This window comes from Oryzias latipes, chromosome 11 (genome assembly GCF_053564925.1).
Source record: "Oryzias latipes strain Hd-rR chromosome 11, Olatipes_Hd-rR_3.1".
Lineage (NCBI taxonomy): Eukaryota > Metazoa > Chordata > Actinopteri > Beloniformes > Adrianichthyidae > Oryzias > Oryzias latipes.
In genome coordinates, this window is record NC_136247.1 from 21,642,725 (window position 1) to 21,654,807 (window position 12,083).

The following is a 12,083-nucleotide window of genomic DNA, read 5'->3' on the forward strand; positions in this document are numbered from 1 at the left end:
GTAGCTAAACTAAGAAGCAGCTTTTAGCTCTAAAACTTTGAACTGATTGTGCTCAGTTAATTGCATTTAACGGCAATCACAAACACTAAACTTTGCAAATGGGATATAAGATTAGAAACAAGTTTAATGAATACAAATTCTAGAAAGACCTTTTTTATTTATGTAGAATTTTGATCAAAAGAATTTGTTACCTCATACATAACTAATAAACAGTATAACTGAGGAAATCTATAAAAGTCAACAATAAAAAAAAGTAACATAAGGATAGTTTTGTGCATGTTTTTTATTTATAATGTCAATAATTTGGCATAACTTTTGTGAATGATTACTTGGGAGTTGATCGATTTAAGATAAAATAATTTACCACAATTCTTACTTTTTAATCTAAATATGTCTGAAATGATATTCATCACTTTAAACAAAATTTCAACTTCAGCTGTAAACAAAACTTTAGATCATTTAGCAACAAATCTGGAAACTGATCTGCACAGTTTTCTTTTCCTCAAAGTTTCACTGATTACAGTTCCAGTAGATGGATGACTAGAAGATATTAAATAAAGACACAGCTTAAATAAAAATGCTTCTGGAACCACTAGAAAGAAAACACTCACAGTCCTTTAAACTAAACTGACAACAGTGTTTTCAACAGACATTTTTTACAAACAGATTTTGTTTCAAGAAATTGATCTCAAGACTTGTAATATTCTTGAATTCATAATTATCATATTTTATCGATTCCTTTTTTAATTTTGTTATTCTAGTTTTTGAGCCTATTATTTTTTACGTTTTTAAAACTAATTAGGATTTTTTAAACTTATTCAATAAACTGAAATTCATTGTATTTTTTTTTTTTTAAAACACTTGATAACTTTAGTTTTTAAAATGAGAAGCATCACCAACACTTTGTTTTATTTACTACAGGTGAGAATCCACCTAATTAGTTTATGTACCTAAAATCCAACATTGTTCTGCATTTTACAGAAATAATTGCATTGTCTGAAGTACTCTGTTAGATTTACAAAGATCGCCAATTGGCAATCCCGGGTGTAGAAAATGTACTCAGATCGCAAATATCTGAGTATTTGAATACTCGTTACAGGCCTCTGCCATCTTCTTTTTCACCTTTTAAATCTCCCTATTATCTTGTCTGTTGTCTTAAGTCGTCTGGGTATCTCAGTTTTTCTTGGTCAATGTTTTAGTCCACCACCTCGTTGATGATGGCACCAAGTTCCTTTCTTCCAATCTGCTTGGTCACTCCAGCTGTAGCTGCCTAGTCCCTTAGGAGAACCTCCTGATCATTAATCAAAACTGATTTGAACTACTCCCTTAAAGCAACATAGCATTCTTATTGTTTTATGTCCCTCACTTAACCATCCTATGTAATTTTCTTAAGTCTACTGTATCCTCTTTCTTCTGTAAAGATGTGCTCACTGCCATTTCTATTATTTAAGTGACATCCTTCAAACTTCAAACTTTATTGATTTGTATAGCGCCTTTCATTTTAGTTCAAAACACAGCGCATAACATAAAAGCAGATGAAATAGTCATAAAATATGAAAATTATTTAAAACAGAAAACACAGGACAATCACACACATATGGGACCCCTCCCTCACCAGATTCCTAGCTCCACCCACCCAGTTCCCCCAGTAGAACCCTGAACAAAAACGAAGAACTGCAGCCTAAAGAAAAGTCTGACTTGGTACTGCTGAGAGGAAACGACATCAAGGGGATCCATTTATTCCAAGGCCCAGCCCGACCGTGGGGGTCATTACCACAGCGCCCGGCCAACACAGAGCAGCCTAGGGCCCATTCTACAGCCATTAGACCACAGAGCGGGACCCCAGCCTGCCCAATGAGAATGAGACCACAGCAACAGCAGCCCCTACAGGCGGAGCCGGTAGTGCCCCAGAACAGTGGATTCCAAGAGGAAACACTGGATGATGAAACATCAAAATAAAAATCATAATAAAAAAATATTTAAAAAAAATTAAGATAACTTAATATTTGTAATTAAAAAAAATTGAGAAAATAACGGTAAATAAATTAAATACGTAAAATTATTAAAATGTAACCTTAAAAATCATAAATATAATAACAATAAAAAGGGTTGTATATGAAAAACATAAAAATCATAGTCTTTATACAATTTAAAAAAAAAGTATTAAGTAGAGAAAATAGATCCTTCACCACCTTTACTTCAGCATTCCTTTCCTAAATGTACCCATTACATCTTCATCACCTTAATTTACCTCACCATCATCAGTTAAAGTACTTGTCATCACTCTTTCCCCTTTGGGATACTGCAGATCACTTGATAAAACTCCCTCCAACATTTCTTGCCTTCTTATTTTATTCACATCCTGTCTGGGCAGCATTGCCATTGACGACATTGAACATCACATGTTCAACTTCCAGATGCAGACTCATGACCCCGTTTCATCTCCCTATCTGACATTCTTCACCTCCAAAATATTTTGCAGTCTCCAACTTTAGAATCACTCCTACTCTATTCGTCTGAAACCTGCTCCCAATCTTTAAACACTGCTCCTGCTCCATCTGGTCACTTAAACACACTGGATATCCATCTTTCTTATTTTCAGCACATCAACCAATTCATCTTCTCCATCTTTGACCAACAGTTGTCCAATTTCCTTTAGCACTCTTTAGGTCAACACCGCGGATGGTGGTCTTTGTTAAGCAGGTCCAACGCAAAACACGTACAAAAGTTCTGCTCTTGATTTTTGCAATTGCAATTTTCTTTCAATTCAACAGTCATTCAGACATTCTACAGTCCCCTCAGATAAGTAAGAGTTAATGGCCGAGGAAATGTGCAACAAATAACAAGAATAAAGTACTAAAAACTGATTGAATATGTATATATGGACCATGGTGTGAATGAGATAATGGCATTTGAAGTGTGCCTTATCAGAAATTAACGCATGTCGTGGAAGCCTGAACTGTCTGACGTCAATCAATCAATTCCGCACTTCGCGGAATACCACGGTCTACCTCACCTTCATCACCAGCAGTTGTACAATTTCCTTGAGCACTCTTTACACACAGGAACACGGAATACTAAACCTAAAAAGAGCTCCATTGACAATCAGCCCGCTCAATGCTACAAAATGAAAAACAAATGTCTGTCATCAACTAGGATTCTACAGGTTTTCAACTGTGCATCAAAGACAGTTCTTGAAAAAACAGCAATCTATTAGACAATGTGAGCTAAAAAAAACAAGCGAAAAGGGTCAGGTTCAAATCCCATCTGGGACTTTTCTGTGTGGAGTTTGCATGTTCTCCCCGGGCATGCGTGGGTTTTCTCCGAGCGTTCCGGCTTCCTCCCACAGACATCCTTCATAGTTTAATTGGTGCCTCTAACGTGTCCCTGGATGTGCATGGGTGTGTGTTTGGGGGAGGTTGTGGGCCCTGTGACTGGCGACTTTTGTGCCCCACTTTCGCCCAAAAGTAGGAGCAACAAGCGCCAGCAACCCCGTGACCCTGAAAGGGATATAGTAGGTTAAGAAAATTAATGGATGAACACTTGAAGTGTACATATCAATGTTAAGTGCATTAAGAATGTTACTAAAATACATATTGTCCTATCTAATCTATGTTATACACTTCAACATATGTTATCAACCTTCTAATGCAGTTTTTTCTTTTTTTAAGAAGAAACAGCCAATCAGTGTTTGGAGTGAGTCCAGGTTTTCAGCAATAAATCCCAACTCCTGCAGAATCATAAATCAAAACTTACTCATTCCGTGTTGTGCCAAAACTGGAAATTTTCTCTTACTTGGCTCACCTCATGTTCTTTCATTTCTAATTCTAGATTCAAATATCAAAAAAGCATGAGTGTGTGGAAATTTGAATGAGGAGTCTTCCCTGTTCCATCATTGGCATTTGTTTAAGAGATAGCATAAGAGAAAAAGAGTGACCAAGACAAAGGAAGTGTGTGAATGTTTATGTGTGTGTGAGTGATGTTATGCTTGCTGAGTGCTAATCAATGCTTCTGGCAGAGGGGATGCTGGGATACTGGCACCATCCCGCATCAGAAATGGAGTGGTGACCTTGAACAAAAGTGTACAACTTTTCTGATTCTTTCACTTGGAGGAGAAACAGGCATACTTGTTCAAACAGACCTCAAATATCTGATTTAAAAACCTGCTTTAAAGAATTAGGCTTGAGATATATTTGTGGATATGATGACATGAAACCCTTTTCAAAACTTGCAAAATGAGGGGAACAAACACGTGTGACAGCTTTTGGAATAAATTCAGTAAAGCCCTGAAGATGCAAAAGACACTGGTGTAATGTTGCATTAGCATAAGCAGCAGTAGATCAGACTTATTCATTGAGTGGATTTTCACTATACGTTGTTGTTTTGCACTGCAGACGTGCTAAAAAATTATGTTAAGTCATATTTGCTCAGATGTCTAAAAATCCAAAGATACTACAAATAAAATCGAGGCAGAAGAAAAGTTTCACCAAAAAGCAATCTAATTCATTTGTTTTTAAAAGTAATACACCGTGCAAAAACGCTGCATTTTACTCGCAGAGAAATTCTTGATTTTCGAGGCCATTGAAAAGAACAGCCATCACATGTTGTCATGTGAGGGTGGCTCGAGAGCCGGTAGGACCCAAACGCAGAGACGGGAGGCCAACGGGTTCAGAACTAGAGGGTTTATTAAATGAACAAAAAGCAGTACAGAGCAGGATGACCAAACAAAAACGAAAACGTACTGTGACGTGACGAGAAACATGGAACAAGGACGCTAAGACCAGGGGGGTATTCCAGGAAGCAGGTTATGCTAGCTCCGACGGTAAGTTTGAGGCTAAGGAAGTTGATAACCTCAGTTTTCGGTTCCAGAAATTGAGGTATGTTTCAGGGTAGGTCAAGTTGCCATAGCAACTCATGCTCTGAACATAACCTGGTTGGGAGCAGGTTTAGTTGAAGGTTAGTTTGTTTACAGAGAGTTGAAGCAGCATGGCGTGTCCATTTGAAGATGATTTAGTGGATGAAGAAGCTCAGATAATACTTCTTCCACCATGAGAGGGTGAGAAGACCACATATGGATGTTGGAAAATTCTACTTTTTCACTTTGATCTAACTTAGTTATTTGCTTCAGTTAAGATAAATTATTTGTTTGTTAAGTCAGTTTAAAAATAACACGTATTTATCAGACAGTTATTTTACTTTCATTTGAATTAATTCAATTAAGTAGGTGTAACTTTGGTGCTGCTGTTAGATCGGCACCGCAAGGGATTGTGGGATACCATTTCCTTTGCCTGTCTGGACGGATTTTGGTTTAAGTGTGGCTTTTTGACCAAATTGTTTTAGTTGTTTAGCTGTTTTACTGTGTTTTGCCATGTTTTGCTGAGTTATCTTGTTCTACTGTGCTTATGTCTCTGCACCATGAGTAAGAGTGAAGGAGAGGATGATGAGTTTATATAGCACCCCTAACAATCATAAGGATGATGACAAAGACAGACAATTCTTTAATGAATTTGAGCGCAACGTGCATTTTTTCCCCCGTCCTTTTTATTGTTATAAAAATGAGTATATCTGACGGCTCATACTTAGACATATGAGAGATCAAGAAATATAATTAATTAAGATGGAAAAAATATTAATTGAATTGGAGTAATATGACATTTAGTTGGATAAATACATAAATTTGAGTTGTAGAAACAATTATTGAGTTTTATAGACGTAAGAAATTAGGTTGAAGCCAGGAAAGCAGTGTTACTTTTTTGATGGACGTATAATCTTCATACGCCGTCATTAAAATCTCAGACTCCGTCTCACTAAAGTATTGCGCTCTCTTTGGTTCTCAAGGCAAGGCAAGGCAATTTTATTTGTATAGCACAATTCGTACACAAAGTAATTCAAGGTGCTTCACAAAACAGAAAAATGCATTAAAATCACAATACATCATAGAAATAATCAACGTAAAATTTACTTTAAAAGAAACCTTTCAGTCATATACACGGCTAAACAGAAATGTTTTAAGTCTAGATTTGAACATGAACACAGAAGAGGCCTGTCTTACGACTTCAGGGAGGCTGATTCAATGAAGTTCATTGTGTCTATAAGTTCTATTAAGCACTTAAATTGTTTTTTTTTATCAGACACTGGGTTTGTTTTGTGTAAAACCTACCGACATGTTTCGGCGGAATGCCTTCCACCTTCGTCAGGGTCGTCATCAGATGGTGGCGTGTGACGTCTTTAAAAACAGCTGATTTGTGACTGAGGCGGAGTCACCTGTCAAACTTTGACAAGTGACTCCGCCCCTTGATGTCCGTCTTTCTCTGGAGGATGTTGCTCCAGGTGTGAGAGAGCAGGAAAGCCCCCTCATCCCGGTTCATGGAAGTGTGGGCTCGTTTTCTGATCTCCACCGCCTCCATGATCCATCTGCGGTGTCTGTTGTCTTCGGTGCGGAGGACTTTGGCCTTTTCCCAGTCCATGATATGGTTTTCTTGTTTGCAGTGATCCGTTATGGCTGATTTCATGTTTTCTTGAACTGCCTGTTGTCGTCTGGCTCTTGTTAGTATTTTGTTTGTTTCCTTTTCGCATTCTTTTTGATGTTCTGTTTTTCTTGTGATGAAGGAGCGTCCTGTTTCTCCGATGTATGTTTTATTGCAGGTGTGACATGGGATTTCATAAATGACATTGCATTTTTTATTTTGTTCAATCTTATCTTTTGGGTGAACCAGTAGTTGCCTCAGTTTTTTATACGGTTTCACTGGGGTGCTGATGTGATGCTTTTTCATGGCTCTTTGGATGCGTTCTGTGATTCCTCTGATGTATGGCAATGTAACCATTCCTTTGTTTTCTGGTTTTTTCCTCAGTTTTTCCTTCTCTACTTCCTTGCATTTCCTCTGCTCCACCTGTGTTTGTCCCTTTTTTATGGCCCATTGAGGATATTGACACCTGGTTAGTGCATTTTTTATGTGTTTCTTCTCCTCCGTTTTGTCCTCCCCGTCCGTTACCAGCTCTGCACGCTCAAACAAGGTTCTTACGACAGATATTTTGTGAGTGGTAGGATGTTCTGAGGTCCATAATAAATATTGGTCTGTGTGAGTTGGTTTCCTGTGTATTTTTATTTTTATGTCTTTGTTTTCCATGTGTCTGATGTTGATGTCCAGGAAGTTGATGGAGTTGTCTTTTTCCTCTTCATGTGTGAATTTGATTTGTCCCGTATCGTCCATCGTGTTCAAATGGTCTGTGATCTCCTGCGTGTGTCCTGCTTTGATCGTTTCCAGAATGTCGTCAACGTAGCGTTTCCACAAGGTTGGACGGCAGTGCTCTGGTGCGGATGTTATTGCTCTCTTTTCCAGGTCCTCCATGAAAAAGCTGCACATTGTGGCTGATAGTGGGTCGCCCATGGGAAAGCCTTCTTTTTGTCTGTAAATTGTGTTGCGGTATTGGAAATACGTGGATGTAGTAATTAACTGGAGGAGTTGTGTAATGTCATTAACTGTAAGGTTTGTGCGTTTCCTTAGTGATTTGTCTGCTGTTAACTGTTCCTGCACTATTTGTAGTGTGGCTTCTACTGGAGTCCTGGTGAATAATGATATTACGTCATGTGAAATGAATATCTCGTTTGCTTCCATCTTTGTGTTTTTGAGTTCTTCTGCCAGCTGTTTTGCATTTTCACAATGGTAATCTGTGTTTCCTAGGAGGGGTTTCAAAATATCTGCGATGAATTTGGATAGGTTGTATGTTACTGATCCCATGCTGTCTATTATGGGCCTTAGTGGTGCTCCAGGTTTGTGTATTTTTGGAGTGCCATAGATCCGGGGGATGATGCTGGCTGTTGGTATGAGATGGTTATAGGTTTGTTTGTCTATTTTCTTTTCCTCCTGTAACTGTTTGAGTACAGTCTTGAGTTTTCTCTTCTTTGCTTCTGTGGGGTCTCTTTTCAGGACCTCATAGGTGTTCCGGTCTTGAAGCATCTCATTCATTTGTTTTTCATATTGTTCTGTGTCCATGATGACTGTGGTTCTGCCTTTGTCTGCTGGTAGTATTGTGATTTCTCTATTGTTTTTCAGATTGTGGATGGCTGCCATTTCTTCTTTGGTTATGTTACTAGGTGGTAGTTTTGCGGTTTTGAGAATACCTGCTATTTCATTGCGTAGTGCTGCTTTTTCTCCTGGGTCCTGTATTTTTTCACATGCTAATTCGGTGGCTACGATGAACTCCTCATGCGGGATCTGTTTTGGGGTTATGGCGTAGTTTAATCCGTGTGATAATACACTGCGTTCAGCTTCGGATAGTGTGTGTTTTGATAGGTTGGAAATCCATTTATCATTTATGGTATTTTTTAGTTCTTGCTTTTTTCCTGCTTTGGCTATTAGTTTTTCAAGTTTTTCTATGTGGCGTGTTTTTGTTTTTTCGTACTCACTGCTGTGCACGTTGCGTAGATGTCCTCTCAGGTTTTCCTCTGTTTCTTTGTCAAGCGAGTGTCGCTGTGTGAAGTCCTGCAGTTCCCGCTCCAGCTGTGTTTCCAAAATGTTGATCTTGTTCGTTGTGCACCGGATTCTTTCTTTGACCAAAGCCCTCCGCACTCTTTTGATCATCCGCTCTGCGTTGTCGGTTCTGATCGGGTTCTTTATGTTGAGACTGGCTGGAATAATCCCTTCATCCCGGCAGCGGAGGTTAAACCGCAAATGGTTCCTCTGGCGCGCCCGTTTACGTTCCAGTTTTTCCAGACGCCGGAGTTCTCTCATGCATAATTGTCCGAAACTTTTTCGTAATGATTCAATGAAGTTCATTGTGTCTATAAGTTCTATTAAGCACTTAAATTGTTTTTTTTTATCAGACACTGGGTTTGTTTTGTGTAAAACCTACCGACATGTTTCGGCGGAATGCCTTCCACCTTCGTCAGGGTCGTCATCAGATGGTGGCGTGTGACGTCTTTAAAAACAGCTGATTTGTGACTGAGGCGGAGTCACCTGTCAAACTTTGACAAGTGACTCCGCCCCTTGATCACATCACATCACATCAGCACCCCAGTGAAACCGTATAAAAAACTGAGGCAACTACTGGTTCACCCAAAAGATAAGATTGAACAAAATAAAAAATGCAATGTCATTTATGAAATCCCATGTCACACCTGCAATAAAACATACATCGGAGAAACAGGACGCTCCTTCATCACAAGAAAAACAGAACATCAAAAAGAATGCGAAAAGGAAACAAACAAAATACTAACAAGAGCCAGACGACAACAGGCAGTTCAAGAAAACATGAAATCAGCCATAACGGATCACTGCAAACAAGAAAACCATATCATGGACTGGGAAAAGGCCAAAGTCCTCCGCACCGAAGACAACAGACACCGCAGATGGATCATGGAGGCGGTGGAGATCAGAAAACGAGCCCACACTTCCATGAACCGGGATGAGGGGGCTTTCCTGCTCTCTCACACCTGGAGCAACATCCTCCAGAGAAAGACGGACATCAAGGGGCGGAGTCACTTGTCAAAGTTTGACAGGTGACTCCGCCTCAGTCACAAATCAGCTGTTTTTAAAGACGTCACACGCCACCATCTGATGACGACCCTGACGAAGGTGGAAGGCATTCCGCCGAAACATGTCGGTAGGTTTTACACAAAACAAACCCAGTGTCTGATAAAAAAAACAATTTAAGTGTTCAGGGAGGCTGTTCCAGATTTTAGCTGCAGAATATTGAAACGCTGATTCCCCTTGTTTAGTTCTGACTCTGGGAATCAACAGGAGGCCGGCCCCTGAGGTCCTCAGAGTACGAGATGGTTCATATGGCACTAACATGTCAGAGATGTACTTTGGTGCTCGGCCATGGAGAGACTTGTACACAAGCAGAGCTGCTTTGAAGTCTATTCTTTGAGGTACAGGGAGCCAGTGCAGAGACCTGAGCACAGGACTAATGTGATCATACTTCCTGGTTCTGGTCAGGACTCGAGCAGCAGCATTCTGGATGTACTGAAGCTGTTTTACAGCTCGTTTGGAGAGGCCGGTGAGCAGGCCGTGACAGTAGTCTAACCTACTGGAGACAAATGCATGAATAAGTATCTCCAGGTCTGGCTTTGACACTATGTTTTTGATTTTGGCAATGTTTTTCAGATGATAAAATGCCGCTGATGTTACTGACTTGATATGGCTGTTAAAGTTCAGGTCAGAGTCCATGATTACCCCTAGATTTCTGACTTGATTTGAGGGTTTAAGAGACAGAGAATGAAGGTAGCTGCTGACACTTTTTCTTTGTTTCTGTGGGCCAAAAATAATAACTTTGGTCTTGTTTGAGTTTAGCTGGAGAAAGTTGTCCTGCATCCACGCACTGATCTGTTGGAGGCAGTGGCTGAGTGAATCGACCGGCCCATATTCACCTGTTGTCAGTGACACATAGATCTGAGTATCATCTGCATAGTTGTGATAAGATATGTTATTACTGCGTATTAGCTGCCCTAGTGGCAGCATGTAGAGGTTGAACAGAAGGGGTCCCAGGATCGATCCCTGGGGCACACCACAAGTCAAGGCCATGTAGTCTGAGACACAACTCCCAATTTCAACAAAGTATTTCCTGTCTTCCAGATAAGACTTGAGCCAACTTAGGGCAGATCCAGAGATGCCAACCCAGTCTTGGAGTCTGTGCAAAAGGATCCCATGATCAACAGTATCAAAGGCAGCACTCAGGTCTAGCAGGATTAAGACAGTGACTTTGCCATCATCAGTGTTCAGGCGGATGTCGTTGGTTACCTTGATAAGAGCAGTTTCTGTGCTATGATGGGGTCTAAAACCTGACTGTAGACAGACTGTTGTTTGTAGACAACTTTTTCAAGGACTTTTCCTAAAAATGGCAGATTAGAGATAGGTATGTAATTATTCAGTACAGTGGGATCAAGACCGCTTTTCTTCAGGAGAGGTTTAATGACTGCAGTTTTTAAGGCCTCTGGAAATATTCCAGATTGAAGAGACATGTTAACTATTTGAGTAATTGATGGCAACACACTGTTCAAGACAGACTTTAGAAATCTAGTGGGTAACACATCAAGGCAGCATGTAGACGAGCTCAGACGGGTGATGGTCTCTTAGACAGTTTGGTCAGTGACAGGTACAAAGTGAGTCAGCTTAGAGTGAGTAGGTGGCCGTTGGATAGATATATGTGTTGTGGAGTTGATGGCTTTTTTAATGCCCTGAACCTTGTCATTAAAAAATACAGCAAACTCATTACATTTGGGTGTGCAAATCAGTTCTATTGGTAGCTGGGTTGGAGGGTTAATTAATCTGTTTACTGTTGTGAACAGGACACGAGAGTTGCTGCTGCAACTTCCAATGATTTCAGAGAAGTACCTTTCCCTTGTTCTGCATAAGATCTGGTTGTAAGCGTACAACTCCCCCTTATACATTTCATAATGAACCTGGAGTTTTGACTTGCGCCACTTTCGTTCAGCTCTGCGGCACTGTTGTTTCTGTGCCCTGACTAGATCATCGTTCCTCCAGGGAGCATTCTGTCTATGTTTTCTCAATTTAACCTTCATAGTGGCAATGGCATCCAGAACATTCAAGATGCTAGAAGTAACAGAATTCAGCATTTCATCAACATTGGCACCAGAGGCGTTTTCAGGGTTTATCATTTCTACAAACTGTGCCCTAGTGCTCTCATTTATTTGTCTCCTTTGGACAACTGCAGGGCCAGGCGGTGGTTTGGGAGCAACAGACAGGTCAAAGAATACACAGAAATGATCAGAGAGGGCGACATCGACCACACTGACATTGTAAATATTAACCCCCTTTGTGATAAGCAGGTCCAGAGTGTGCCCTCTGCTGTGGGTGGGGCAACTTACATGCTGAATTAGATCAAAGGTCCACGCGTTTCCATGGTGACTCCGGAAATTGGCGATCTATTGAGAATGTCTTTATGTACCTTCCGTGCACATGCATTAACCCAGGGTTACCAAGTCGAGCGCAATTACGCCAACTCATACCCGGTCTTTTGGAACCGACATACCCAGAGTAAGCAAGTTCAGGCGGATTTCAGCCAGAGTTCAGGCTTAAAGTCAGGCTAGTTTAAACATGCTTCCTGGAATACCCCCCAGAGGA

At 40.3% G+C, this 12,083-nt stretch overlaps 1 protein-coding gene across 9 annotated transcripts in view; it reads left to right on the forward strand.

The window, feature by feature from the left end:
• The window catches only part of csmd3b (CUB and Sushi multiple domains 3b), a 478,594-nt gene that overhangs the window by 223,983 nt on the left and 242,528 nt on the right, over positions 1-12,083 (forward strand). The window lies entirely within an intron of this gene.